The sequence below is a fragment of the Parus major genome, chromosome 3 (assembly GCF_001522545.3).
Source record: "Parus major isolate Abel chromosome 3, Parus_major1.1, whole genome shotgun sequence".
NCBI lineage: Eukaryota > Metazoa > Chordata > Aves > Passeriformes > Paridae > Parus > Parus major.
The window spans coordinates 48,861,148-48,876,128 of record NC_031770.1 but is presented as its reverse complement, the minus strand read 5'-3'; the positions used below and the strand labels follow the sequence as shown (position 1 = coordinate 48,876,128).

The 14,981-nt window shown below is 40.9% G+C and overlaps 1 long non-coding RNA gene and 1 other non-coding gene across 9 annotated transcripts in view; both read left to right on the top strand.

Annotated features, from left to right (window-relative positions):
• The window catches only part of LOC117244034, an 18,203-nt gene extending 3,375 nt beyond the window's left edge, over window positions 1-14,828 (top strand). The window contains exons 1-3 of one of the 8 annotated variants that reach the window (XR_004496371.1): window positions 7-154; window positions 11,478-11,559; window positions 12,876-14,828. This is a non-coding gene — a long non-coding RNA (uncharacterized LOC117244034). The other 7 variants (XR_004496373.1, XR_004496374.1, XR_004496372.1 and 4 more) reach the window with 7 other exon arrangements.
• On the top strand, window positions 75-157 carry TRNAL-UAA. The gene has a single exon. It is a non-coding gene; the product is annotated as a tRNA-Leu (tRNA).
• Window positions 14,829-14,981: the final 153 nt, after the last annotated feature.

The window sequence follows — 14,981 nt, the reverse complement described above, 5'->3', positions numbered from 1 at the left end:
CGCGGGCCGCCCGGGGGGCGGGAGGGAGCGCGGCCGTGGATGTAGGAACGGCTGCGAGCCGTCCCGGTATCTGCACCAGGATGGCCGAGTGGTTAAGGCGTTGGACTTAAGATCCAATGGACGCATGTCCGCGTGGGTTCGAACCCCACTCCTGGTAACTGACGTTTTTTTTATCGGGAGCCCCGTCCCGAGGCGGGGCAGGGCGCGGTGTCCCGGTAGAAGCGCGGCCGCAGGGAGCCGGGGACCGGCGGGACGCGGCGGGAGGCGGACGAGGGGCGGGGAGCGGCGCCCGAGCGGGCGGATGGCGACACACGGCGGGTGTCCCGGCGCTGGGCGGCCGGCGGGGGCACTGCGGGCCCGGGGGATGCTCCTGCAGCCACCGTTACTTCAGCTACCAAGTCATTTTAAATACAATTTTTTAGGAAGGGTTTCTGTACATATATATGTATACACACAGTCATATATGTATATAGATGTCTGCATATATAGGCATGTATAATATATGTACATTATATATTGTGTGTATATATATAGGTATGTATAATATATACTATGTGTATATGCGTATATACACATATGCATAAATACATAGGAACATAAACACATGTGCACGCATTTATACATGTGTGTGTGTGTGTGTGTGTATATATATATATATATATATATATATATACATGTGTATATACAGATATATGTATATATACTCAGTCGGCCACAACCTCGGTGGTGGACCCTCGGGCAGGGGCAGCAGGCACCTCCAGCTTTGTCACTCCCAGATCGTTTGTTTGTTGTTTGTCATTTAGGTTATTTTTTGTGTAGGTTTGTTTTCCTTTTTTTCCACTCCCAAGCCCTTCAAAGGCTGCATGTCAGCCCATCAGGGTGCTTTTTACGGTGTGAAAGTCAGTGTAGTTCTGCATGCACTGGGGTATGGGATGTCCGCAGGTGTCCTGCCTGCTGAGGTGTCCCGGGCCATCCCTGGAGGGTGATGGGAAGGCCATCCCCACATCTGCGGGAATGGTCCCTCGTGCTGGCTATACCCTAAACTCCGCCAGAGCTTAAGCTAGAAGATAAGCAGAAGGAGCATGCAGGATTTTCAGACTGACCTCGTGCTTTTGTTTCATTTGGCAGAGCACATGGAGCAGTTGTATGTGTTGAGGTGTTTAATTTGCTGGGGCATGGTTCTGTTGTTTGAGTTTTGTGGGTTTTTTGACAGAGTAGTATGATTGTGTTTAGTATATTTGAAGGTGTGGGAAATATAAATCAAACACTGACCAACACATTTTTAAATAGTAGTGTTTGTCAGAGCATATTGGTCAGATTCTAACACAGGTAAACGTAGTTGTTCCCAGCCACCCTGTTCCAGAAACTGTGACCTGAAAAATTATTCTAAACTTTTAGTCCAGATATATCATGTGATGATAGAGACCAATTAAAGGATAAACACTCAAGAAAGGGATAACAACTCATGGTGGGCCTTCAATGTAATATGAAATAGAAGGCCAAGTATGTCAGGATGTTTTATTATATGCCCACATAAGATGATCTGGAATCACACATGTGAGCATGGTAAAAACACAGAAATATGACAGTTAAAGAGTTATGGAGGGAAGCCTGGTCTGTGGAGAATTTCCAGGAAATGCAAGTATGTACATTGTCTTTTTTGAGTGTTACCACAATAAATGTAAATGTAAAACATACCACACTTTCTAGAACTGTTCATTAAGAAGTGGTATTGCCAGGTTCAGGTGTTTTATGAAGTAAACACTCATTACTATTCTTCATTAAGGTACAAATTAGTAAAAACATGTGCATGTTTGAAGGTACATTTCACCTGTAATGTTGTCATGGTAAAATGCTGCCCTTGGAAACCCACATCTTTGCATACAAATTGTATAATTGTGCTTATGTGCTTACTTATAAGCATTTTTGAATGTACCACAAGTGCTTGTGTAGATTTTGTGGATGCAGTGCTGATTTTGATGAAAATTTGGCTCCAGCAGTGTCAGTTACAGGGATGAATTAGTGGTGGCTATTCTGAACTGTGAGGAAAAAAAAATAAAACTAATCACAATTATTTTTACAAGAAGAGTAATTGCTGAAGAGAAAAGAATTGCTGAAGAGAAAAGTAATTGCTGAAAGAGAAAACTGAGTTTCTTGGTTAGAACTGTTCCTGTTTCAGGTACAGCCTTTCTCTTTCCTGAAGGGATTTGTTTTGCAGAGAACTTCCCTCAGTCCTTTGCTGATCCTGTGTTCCCTGCTTCTTAAAACAGCTTGTTAGAGGATGTGCTGATTTGGAATGGAACAGAACATTTTTTTTAATTGTTCTGGCTCTCAAGAAATACCCACAGAATCTACTTGCAACAAGTATATCTCAATCCCTTCCCACACTTCTCCATGAAGGAAAGTATAATCTGCTGGGGTTATTGGTTTCTATTTTAGGTGAAGTGACAGGGTGATGTATTGTATTTCAGCTCTGGAGCTGAGCATTACTTTAAGATTTTTTATTTTATTGAGCAAGTTCCTTTCTTTGGTTCCTTGTTAAACCCTCATGAATTTTTGGCAGTTGCCCTTGCAATTTGACATTGTTACATTCACTTTTTATATTCTGCCCTTTAGTTTAAACAATATTGCTTTCTGTTCAACTCCATTCTGTGGATGAGTTGTTTTTCTAAAGATGTCATTATCTGAAGGAACCTTGCCTTGTTTATTGAAGAAAGTAGAAAATGCATAATAACTAGTGCTAGAAACTGGAATAAAAAAAAGGAGATTCATATGCAGACAGTTGAATGCTACCCTGATGAACCAGGGGTGTTTTTCATGCCTCTGCATATTTCCTGTCTGATGAGAAGCCAGTAATTTAAAATAGATTTTTCAAAAGCAATCATTCATTTTCATGTTTCTTATTTTGAAGTCTCTGTCTTGAGAACCTCAGTCTGATTTTCAGAAAAGCAGAGATTTTGCAAAAACAGGTGAAATCAATGTATCACCTATATTTTAAGCAGTCTCTAAAAAAAATAATTAGATGATTCTGAGTAGTCAGATTTATTGGAGATACTTGATCTGAATATTTCCATACCTTGATTTTACATTGTATAAAGTGGAAGTAATAAAAATACACCATTTGCAAAATGGGCTGCTGTGAAGCAAATTCATTCTTGTTTGCAAATAATTCAGATGGACACTTAGGTAATCTGGTCATGTTAAACAAGTCCATGAGTAGCCTATCAGTGAATTCAGAAAATAACTTGAAAGAAACAAGATGCAGAGCCACACTTGGAGCTGTGAAGACTTTGTGAAGTATTAAAAAACTGCTTGGCCAGCAAGCACTTCATGATGTGTGCTGAACAAGGTGGGAGTCTTACAGGAAAACAGCAAGCCATAGCATAATCCAAAATTCTGGCTCACTTCAAAACAGAAGGGGCTCAAATCAATAAGAAGGCAACCTGTTGGTGACATAATTAGGTGATATTTCAAAATAGTTTAATCTTTTTTAAAAACTTCGGCAACTTTTTTTGTGTTGCTGCATTTTAGCATGTGATGGAAACGTGTAATTTTTCACTTGAGTTAAAACATTCTTCTGTCAATGACCACTGTATCATGTTGAGATACAAGGTGTAAAAAAGACTTTGAAGTTCTTGATCTATTGCATGATCTTGTATGTAGGATGATCAATTAACCCTCTTATTCATTTTGCAGACTACTTTAAAGTCTGTAAAGTAGGACTAGTCTCTTACGTTAGCAGGAATAATTGCATGTAAAGTGCTTGTAAATTTTTGAACTGTTCTTATTTTGTGACTCTTGTGGTAAATAAGAGGGATAGACTCTATTTTCTGGATTCCCGTCATTCTTAGGATGCTTCTTCAAAAATCACCACTACTTAATGCAGACAGTTGTGTCTCTCTTTATACATGTGTTAATACAGGTTCATTTTTAACAGCTGCATGGCTCATCATCTGCAGACTACCTCCAATCTTACCTGCAGGTTCTTAGAATCATTTCTGTTGGACTTGATAGCTGCAGCAGCCAAGCGTCACCAGCAATGTTAGCTAATCCTGCCTCCTTCTCCAGGGCATTGCAACACATGCTCCCAAACAGATCCTTGCAACATTTTATTGCTTAACTATTTTTCTTTCTTTCGATAAGGAAAATGAAGGGATTTTCAGCTTGGTTAGTCCAGTCCAAGCAGCAAGCTCTGGGGAATTGTGCTGTGGTGGAACATTGATGGAAGGGAACGAGGGTGTATGTATCACCGGAGTGCAAAGCCCTTCAATTTATTACAGTGCAGGCAGAGGTAGGTTCATTCTGAAGATTGATGGGTGAGCCCTGCAGGTCTGGCCATGGTCACTTAGAACATCATCACCCCAGCAGGAGGATGGCCTAACACAGCCATCAGAAGAGACCAGGTGCCCGCTCAGCTGCTAAGGCTGGTGCTTGGCATTTTAGCTCAAAGCCACTACATTGGCAGAGTGAAGGGCAGTAGTTTTGCCCTGGGCTAAAGGGGTGTGGGCACGTGTTCCTGTTTGTCAGATTCTCTCATCAGGAGGAATACAACAGGTGGAAACACTTTACACCAGCACATCATTATTTACCAGGGTTTATTGCTGAAAGTGTCAAAAGACTGATCTGTACCCTAGAACGACTCTGATTTGGGAACATTTTCCCTTGTGCTGTCTTTGCTGGGGTGGCAGCAGCCTCTGTAAGAAAGTCAGAGCAGACAAGTAATAATTTACACTGCAGCAGCAAGGTCTGGCAGAGCACCTACTTAATGAGGGGCCCTGAGTGCCCTAAGATGAAGGCAGCATAATGCAGAATGTTGAAGCTAAGATTTCTAGGATCTTAGAGCACTGGGCTTAAAGCCTGCTAGAATTCATTGGTGTATTTTTGGCTGTGTTAAACTTACCTAAATGAATAGATTCTTTCTTGCTTCCAGGGAAGAGCCTTTGTCTGAAGACCATAGAAATTGTGCACACTCTTCTGAAGATGGTCCTCTTAAATGTGCAATAACAAAAACTGCCTTCCTTCCCCTAAATATTTTGAGAGAAGAATGCACTTTCCAGATTCCTTAATTTTCCTGGATTGCTGCTTCTCTTTCACCATCTGCTCAACTGTGACCTTCTTTCTGGCTTGGAAGTGCTGCAAGATCTTTCTTTCAGACCTCATCTGCCTCATTTCTAACTACTTGCTGAAGTGGTTCATGCAATTCTTGGCAAAAGATCACTCACTGACCATGTGACTTGATGGATTTGTGACACCCGTCTCTTGCTATTTCATCATGTGCTGCAAACTTTTTCATGTGAGAGTGGAATCCCTGTTGGGAAGTATGGACTGCATTAATGAGTACTGCTTTGCAACTAATCCAAGTTTGATGATTGATGAGCATATGTATTTTAGTTTTCACTTGTCCTTACATATCTGTAATTATTTTCTGTCACACTCCCACCTTTTGCTTTTTGTGTGCATACCAAGAAACAGATCCAGCTGGTCTAGCAGTTAGCTGTTGCTAAAAGAGGCACAGATACTGCCATTCCTCTGCCCTGGCTGTTTCTGCACATTCCTACTGCTTCCCTCTTGTGTTCCTCAGTCTTTGTTGAGTAATACGTAAAAAAAGCCCAATTAATTTCATGTTACTGGGATCTAAAATTAATCTCTGATATTATAAGAAATTCTCTGTGAAGAAATGAGGATTGGGAGACAATTTTTTTGTATGTTTTGAGCTCCCTGACATAGGCAATATAGATCCACTGCTTTTATTCATCACAGAATGTCAAAGCCTGGAAGGCCTCTCTGAGGGTTATCTAGTCCACCTCCTAGCTCAGAGGAAGGTCAGCTTGAGTCAGGTTTTGAATATCTTTGAGGACAAAAGCACCACAAACTCTCTGAACTACCCATGCCAGTGTTTGAACACACTCACAGTAAGAATTTATTTTTTTTCTTAATATCTTAAAAATAAGAGTTCTCTGCTGGTTAGACTATTGTAAGTTGATCTGAGTTTTCTTTCCAAATGGTCTGGTAAGCTATAGTGCAAACCAATGACATCCATCTATTGAGTTGAGGGGAGGTAATGCAAGTGATAGCACTCACCTTCATCCATTACTGTGGCTGGTGACTCATCCGAGATCCCTAGCCAATATAGTTTAGAAATCTGATTTACGTAACGCTTTACAAATCCTTTTGTTGCTAGATGCAGAATAGAAATAATTTATGTATTTAGTTAGTGTGACTTCTTTTATCATAATATGTTGGATATTTTTTATTTGTTTATTTTACAGTATTCTTTGCTGTAAGAATAACTGATTTTTTTGGCTAAATGTAGTCTTAATGCTTATGTAGCAAACTTTATAGCCATGGTTTCCCCAGTCTGTATTTTGATGGCACTATAATAATGCAGGCTGTGTCTATGCCACTTAACAAATGCTACAGTGTTCTGTGACTGAAAACAGACTGAGACATGCCCAACCTGTTGTGCTGCATTCATTTGGGTGACCTGCCCCAGAAGTTATTTGACACATCAGTAATGAAGGAATACTGAAAACAACTGGATCCAGTGTTTGTGATGTCTCTGCCTGCTCAATGTCTCTGAAAAAAATATATTTCTACAAAAAAGAATTACCAACTAGAATAATAATTGTATGGTATGAATGCATAAGTTAGATTTCTTTAAGAGAAGGAATTAGTTAATCCCTCCCAATAGACACTAGAGAGAGATATCATAGATAAGATGAGGTTTCTGGTCTGTATGAAGTTGTTAGGGAGAGAGGTCAGCCACCAACACAGGAAAAGGGACCTGTATCAAAGGAGGTAGTGGCTGTGTCCAGCTGAAATATTGACAAACTTGAGCATGTTATTGAGTCCATGAGTATATGAGATAAGAATGGGGTGGGATTGTCATTAAAATGCTGTAAAACCAGAAGTTGTTGTGGTTAGAGATTATTCTTCTATGCCTGTTTCTGTTGCTTTTCTTGTCAAGTTGTTTCCAAGGGGGGTTTAGGTAGAGTTTGAGTGCTCATATTTTAGGCTGAGCTCTGCAGAGAATGTGTCAGGAGATCTCCAAGATCATGGTGGTACCCAGAGCCTGCATATAGAGTCTCTGGGGGTCCTTTATAGCCAGTTAAAGGCTATGCCTTGTGTTCATCTGGAAGTCCTTAGCAAACTTCCCTCTGTAGCCAGTAATGGGCCTGGATTGCAATGTTAACTATCCCAGAATGTTTTATATTTTTAACAAAAAATATACCAAGGTAGTCTTAACTGTCAAACTGGGATGCATTAAATTTGCGTTGTACATTGTTTCCTTTCATGTACTGTTTGTCTTTAACAGACTTGGCATGACTGTTTCCCAAGCAGTAAATACATTCTGGCATAATTAAAGTGCTTCAACATCCTTTGCAGGCAAAACCTCAGAGATGGTATCTCTGGAGGGAGATGTTGGAACTGTCCCAGAAGTTGCCAACTGCTGTTTATCTCTTAACCAGTACCTGAGCTGCTGTCTTTCTGAATCACCATCCCAGACCACATCTGTATTTACAGTGACCCCCACTGATCCATAGGTCATTACTTGGGCAATTGTAAAAACTGATCTATAAAAAATGTTGTGTTTTTTAATCTTATTTTTTAGTGCATTAGATATGTTCAGCCAGAAAAAGGAAAAAGGAGCCAGAGAAAGCAACTTGAAGACTTGTGATTTATCTATGTAAAAATCCATGTAAGACAGTATAACTTAGTTAATTCTTAACAAGGTAGATCTCTCTAAGCAATATGGGATGTACTTCTGAGGGTGTACCAGATTAGTTCTGCTGCTGCTGGAGCCAATGTTTATGGACATAAATTCATGGATCTTGATCCTGTTGCTGCCACTGTGTAAGCAGATTTTTTTATCACTTTTTGTTTGGACAGGCACGAAAGCCTGCTTGTATATTTAAAGTTGTAGCATCTGCACAATAGTTATATACTTAAAATTACTGTGCCTTGGCGTCACCTTCCTCTATTGATCTTTAAACCAGCACAAAATGAAATTGAAAATACAAGCCATTCAGGCAAAAATTCCATTAAGGGTAGTAAAGAGTATAGGGTACTCCAGTGTGGGGCTTCTAGTGCAAGGGCAGGACCACAACATTTTTTCATCTTAATATTATGTGATGGAAAAGGACATAAATCTATATGGATAAAGTGAATTTATGCATAGGCAATTAGCTTCTGCAGAAGAAGAGACAGGTTGTAAATGCTTTGAAAAGCCCTTCTCCCATGCCATCAAGTAATTTAAACCACAGACTATTCTTTGGGGAATATTAGAGCTGCAAAAACTAGCTGGTCATAACTTTATGTAAGTGATAAATTTAATACAGCTATTAACTTATGACTGCTTGGAAAATAAAGGCACAGTTTGCATTAACAAGGTTGAACTGGATGATTTCTTTTGAAAAAACACCTCAATCCTTTTTTAATATGTTTTACAAAAAAAAAAAAAAAAAAAAAGGGCAATGTTTCAGGTGACTGCTGGACTCTGTATTTAAGCCTTTATTTGAAAAAAGGTTCAGGGATAAAAAATGTCATGCAAACATTTGTGGAATACCTTGTATTTCCAGGACAAAAAATATTGAGTGGATTTAAAAGAGATCCCTCCAAAGATGAATTTTACCAGTAATAGAAAAGCTTTCTAAAATGAGTGCTTCTCATCAAGCATAATCTTACTGCCTAAACAGCTACTATTTAGTGAGATTATTGACCTTAAATCTAGCCATAATGGGGCTTGTAGTTCTCAATTTCATAGATGGACTGTAGATTCGGTTTGACAACTTTATTTATCATAAACTTAATCAGGAGTGCAACAGCGTTCCTTGTTGTCTCCTTCTTCTGTGTTTTGCAAAGTGACAGTGTCCATTTTATAAGTGGCTTTTGCAAATCAAAATGAGCCTGGAGCAGCCTGGTCTGTACCCAGCCTCAAGTGTCAGGTGTGGCTGTGACAGCACTGAATTGCTGTGGAGGAAGGATATTTTGGGGTGGTGGCTGTGCTGGGGCAGTGGAACAACAACACAGTGGAGGAGCAGCCAGGACCCCTTCTGTGGCCATAGGGCCTGCAGGGGTCTCTCTGGACTGCAGGGGCTGGGATGCTCCTCTGCAAGCCACTGGTCTTGGACTGGGTCCTTCTAAGTGACTTTACAGCACTTTCCACCTGTTCTTGTGCCGTGCTGTGTACACCTAGGAATTGCAGCAGGGAGTTTAATTCTTGGGTACAGTGTGGGGTAAACGCCCTCCCAGGGTTAAATGGGGATTAGTGCAGGCTTTTTAAGGGTGGGAAGGGTTAGGCTCAGAGTGGGAAAATGAATCTGTGTTCTTCACCACTTTTGAGCAGGAATCCTCTTCCCTTTTGCTTACTTTCAGTTTCAAAGGCTCGATACATCTGTGTGGATACCTTGTAGTAAACACCAGTTTTAGTACATAGGTACAGCTTTGGGAAAGAATAAAGTGACTTATGGTCAGCAATCCTACCTTCTTCACAGCTGCAACCAATTGCTGTATAAGAAGCAGGGCAGAGCTAAGCAAAGAGCAGAACTGAGGAGGGGTAGGCAGGTCTGGACCTCTGGGTGTTGTGACTGCATGCTTTAGGAGTTACATCTCTATGATTCAATTGCTGAATCATTCCCCTCATTCTTGTAGGTTTAGAAGTGTAATTCTGTTAGGGACTTGCATCAGGACATAAATGTCATGGTTTAGCTACCATGTCTGGGAAGAATCTTCTAGGCAGGATGGTGGGATAGGTACAGTTAAAACTCTTGCAGGTTTTGTATTGGTTCTTCATTTCTTTGTATGACCCTGCTCTCACCAAAGTCGATGGGACAATTCACCCATTTAAATATTTTTCATTATCATGGCTTGCATTCATTTTTGTCACATTGATGCTCTCTTTTTCTTCCCTGGCTGGTGGAAGCCCTCAAATGCAGGAAGTAAATTGACAGGAATTTAAAGGAGCTTCTGACAGTCCAGCAGTTTCATGGTCAGTTTGAACAGCCCCAAAAACGAGGTTGGAGGAAATGGACAGGCAAAACCAGACAGGAGTCTGGTCATGAACAGAAAGCAGTGTCTAGCTTCCAGCCTTACTGAACTGTTTGTTTCTTAGTTACTTCATGAGAGGAAGGAGCAGAGTGGGAGATGGTGATACTGATAACATCACCTGGGTGTCAGGCTGCCTGTATATGAAAACTGTTGACACAAAGTCTGGGAATCATGCAGAGCTTCAGGCATGTCCCACCTTACACAGAGCCAGCGAGCAGCCCTGAAAGTGGAACTATTTATGGGAGGTTGTCTGTTTTCTCTTGTGACTTGTGGATATTGTTTCTTGTTCACCCAGGCTCTGAGCCCTATCAGTTTGCACTTAAATATAACTTTCCCAGATTTTCAACTCTGCTGTTTTCCCAGAGGAATATCTGTTCCTGGCATGTAGCCTTCCTTTTATCATGCTCATATCATACTCTGATACTCAGATACTGACGTTCACCTCACTCACTAAGTGTTGGTAGCATCTGGTCGATGACCAGCAGCCTAAATATTGCCACCTATCAGGCCCTCCTCTCTGCCCTCAGATGGAGACATCGTGGTTTACTTGATCCAGCCCTATGTGATGCCACATGCCTTCAGTTTCTTCAGCACAGCCCTGGCTATGATCCTGGAGTACCTTGCCAAGGAGAAAGTGATGGAGGAAGTTTACCTTCCTTGCAATCTGAGTCAGGTGGCACTGGGAATCACAGAAGTGCTTGCAGGAGGAGTGGTGGTGTGGCATGTGACTCTTCCATGTATCCAGTCCTCATGTGCCTAATCGTCAGGGATAATGCCTAAGTGTATGGGCCAAAGCTGTCAAGATCACGTGCTGTGTTTGCATATACTGTCCAACTTAGCCAAATACTGCATTGCTGGGAAATTTTCTCAAGAAAATCTAAAGGGTTAGACTAAATAGTATCCATAAGTGACAGTTTAAAAGAGACACAAAACGGTGTTTTCATAGTTACTAACTGACATAGGTTCTGTAAAACACAACTTCCTTGCATTTTATGAAATAGGAATTTAATTTGCCATCTTTGGTAAAAAACTGGATTCTGTATGATTCTCCTCTCAAACCAAGTCTCACCCTTGCTTTATTTTTTGAGTCGTTCAGAACTGCAGTACATTTATACTTTGGTTAATGCATGTGGGCCATGGTTAGTGACTGCTAGTTTAGCTGTTCTTAAGTTCTCATACCGTGGCTTCAGGTCAAAGAGAGCAAAGGTCTAGTATTTTAAGGGATTTGGTGCTTCTAGATAAAAACATTTTGCATTCCATGCATGCTCAATCTCTAAAGATAAGTAGGGAGGAATACTGGAAAACCCTGGTATCTCAATAGAAACGATAGTCAGAATGTAACTTATCTTGCATGGTGGTAGTTTGCATTCATCAACATACCTTTGTTTTTGTTTTCCACCTGTTATAAAACCTTCTGCACTTCTTTTTAGTACTCATATGAACATTTGATGACTGCTGCTGTGAAGATTTTATCATTGAAATGATTGCTTCCTGAGCACTTCATTTCTTCAGGTAGTCCTATCAATGATTATTGCTTTGGGGGCTTTAAAACTGAAGTTACTTTAACATGCAGTAATGCTACTTGATAGTTTCCTCTGGGAACCCAAGCACTGTGTTAGCTAAAACAACTGTATGAAGAATGCTGTTCTCATGGCTCAAACACTTGTAATGCTGTCCCACCCAAAGTAACCTCACTGTGAGGGTGACTTTTAATCCATGAATGAGATAAGAAGTGGAACTGTTTGTTACTGTCCCTCATATGTGAAGATATTTCTTTCAACCAAGTTAGTATTTAACTGTCTTTATTTTACTGCTAACAAAAATAAAATCATATAATTATAAAAGAGACAGGTGTTTCAGTCTGTTGTACAGAAGTCATTGCTGATTGGCTCTGAGCAGCTGGTGTAAGAATTCTGTTGGTGAAATCAAATTAAATACAGGGTATGAAAGGATACCTTTTTTCTAATGGAAGGAGAAGACTGACTGACATTAGGTGAAAAACGATCATGGCAATTTCACTAAAATGAAATTTTAGTGCTGCAGTTCTTTCTGGCTGCTCTGTATTTTTTCACAAGAAACCATCCCAGGAATTCATCCTAGCATCATAGCAGGACTGTTTTTAAAACATATCGATTTCATCATGCATGTGCATGGATCATAATATTCCAGAGTATCCCAAGTTATCCCATCATGCTAGTGCAGGATTTTTTTATTTGATGAGAATCTTTGGATAATTTCTTTCATGATGCTTTTTCACCTAATTTCCATACTGCTGCTGCTAGCATTTTGTACCAGATGCTCTTCTGTCATTAAAGCAACTGTTCCCTGATTCTTTTGTGCATGAAAACTTGTCTACTATGTATATCAGGTAACCCAATAAAATCTATTTCAAATCTTGCTCATTTTGTATCATGGGACTATCCCAATTAAAAATACCTTGCTGTGCTCCATGCCCCCAATACTCCATTTTTGTTTTAGATTGAATACAGTCCTGTCCTTACATATGCATGATGTGGTTGATGAAGATGGGTGACATGGATTCAGTGCTATCTTACTTATTTGATATCTCCACCTCCTGGGCAGTCTGACAGCATGTATTTTTCTACAGAAAATCTATAAAAGTAGGGTCTGATAATACTAGCTTGAGTGGCTGGGCCATTACCTACATGAGCATAAGCAGAGAAAGAAGGCCTGTGCCAGATGAAAGAAATAATAGGTATCTGTCCTCTCTGCAGGCTTACAGGGAAACCAGTACATGATAGCTAAGATAAATATGAGCTTGTTATTGACTGACAATATTGCTGTTTTTCTTGCCTTGTGTACAGCAGCAGCCAGACGGATGGAAGCAATGGCCCTTCCCCCTGAGTGCAAGGGAACTTTGCTCAGTCCTGGACCATCCAGGTGTTTGACAGATCTAAGTTGATATCTGAAGCTTCAGGTGGAATTTTGCTGCCTCAGGAGCTTGCAAGTATCTCATCAGTCCTATATGTAATATCTTCTTGGGTGGCTAAATAGAACTAAATACCAATGTGTATGTTGCTAAATCCTTTTCCTGTGTCTGAAAATGATATGCTCAGATGAGCAGTTTGAGGTCACCACCAGTGTTACCTGGATCCATACATACATCTGCTTTGGGCCCTCATTCTCATCATACTTCTGTGGTACCGTTTATGCTGGAGTAGATATATATAGTGGTGGCCAGACAGGGCAATGTGTGTTTACTTTCCCTGTCTTGGCATCATTCTCCCACTGTTGCCCTCAGTGCTGAAGCAGCCTGCTTTGGAGTCAGCTGAACGGTAGTGCTGGAGATGCAGACTTGGTAGGAACGTGGAAGTAAGAAGGGCAAGTTTGCCCTCTGGCCCAGCCATATCACTGAACTTCTAGTAGGGTACTCACTTGGTCCTGCAAGTTGTCTTGTCTTTGTCTCTACAAATCCAAAGTAATTCAGCTATTCAGAAAAAAAGTTGATCATAAACATGTAAAAGGCAAATACAATCTGAAGATAAATCATGCACAGTCAATGGAGCTGGGGCTGTGAAATTAATTTCCAGGGAAGGTTTAAATGAATCAGAAGGCAGACATGAGCATGCATTGCAATATGCTCTTTGACAGAATTCTTCCCCTAGAGGCCCCTGGCAATCTGCAGACCTCCCCAGACTAAACCTAAGAGCCTTCCTGTAAATAAAGAAGGGACAGCCTCTGGAGGCAATCTGGATCTCTGTGAAAAGCCTCTTTGTTCCAGTCTGTGAGGGCTGGAAAACTCTTAGGCAGCAGAACTCTGGATGCCGACAGGAACAACTCCGCCTGCTGGTTTGGCTCTCTGATGGGAGAGCGAGTGGCTGGTTCTGTTGGTGGATCCAAGACCCCATCCCCACAGATGAGGGAGACTGGCAAACTTACTGGGGCCTCTGGCAAATGTAAAACCTTATGTAGTGTTTGGGGCTTGCCCCCCCTGACTGCTTTCTGCCTTTTCCTGGTGCAGGAAGGTGGATAGTTTCCAGCTGAAACAGTTGATGGAAAATTCCTGCTAAGGAAGAAAAACTAGAGGCTTAACTCTGGTAGAGACTGTAGCGATGGGCTGGGGCCAAACCTAGGAAGATCAGGGCATGGGCTGGTGCCATCCCACTGTGTCTGTTGTCTGTGAGGGATGCTGGGGTGCTTCTGCTGCTGTCAGGATGGGGGATGGTGAGTCGGGGATCTGCACTTCTTTCTCTGGTTGTTCCTTTCTCTCTGCAGCAGGTGAAGCTCATGAAAATGTCATAGCTCAGCAACCAAACCGGCCATGGATACTGTTTGGAGAGAATCCCCTGTGAGGAGAATGCATGGAGCATCTGAATGACTTCACCAGCCATGGAAATACTCTACAAATAAAGTTGTCTTGTTTAGTTATAAATTTCATGCTGGAATGGTTATTCTTGAATGTGTATAGGGAAGAACACCCAGAAATTAGTATTACAGTAATCATTAATGACAAATTTGGCTGAATTTTAAAGTGTATCCTAAAGTTGAAAATCAATAATTGGATTAACAGAATTTCTGACCAGTCCTAGGACTTGTAGACTTCCTCAGGCATTGTTGAAAAGGTTTTGTTTTCCTTCATTTTTCATATTCAGATTTGGTAATGTTTCTTTCCTGTTGCTAATGTTGCTGTTCATTTGTTTATTGGTTACTATTCTGAAAAAAAATCTAGGCTTTGGTTTTTGAGGGAAAAGGATGTGGAGCGGGGAAACAGAGGAAGGCCCTTTGGAAGATTTGTGGAATTTGATAATGTTACAAGTGAGGCCAATCACCATTTTAAAAATTGCTATTCAAGTATTTATTTCTGACAGAAATGGAGGAGTCAAAGGAAACCCTTACCTGCTTTTGTTCTAAGGCTCAGGATGTTCCCCGTGTTGTGTTTCTCCCTCTGCTGAATAGTTTATCTTCTGCAGGTG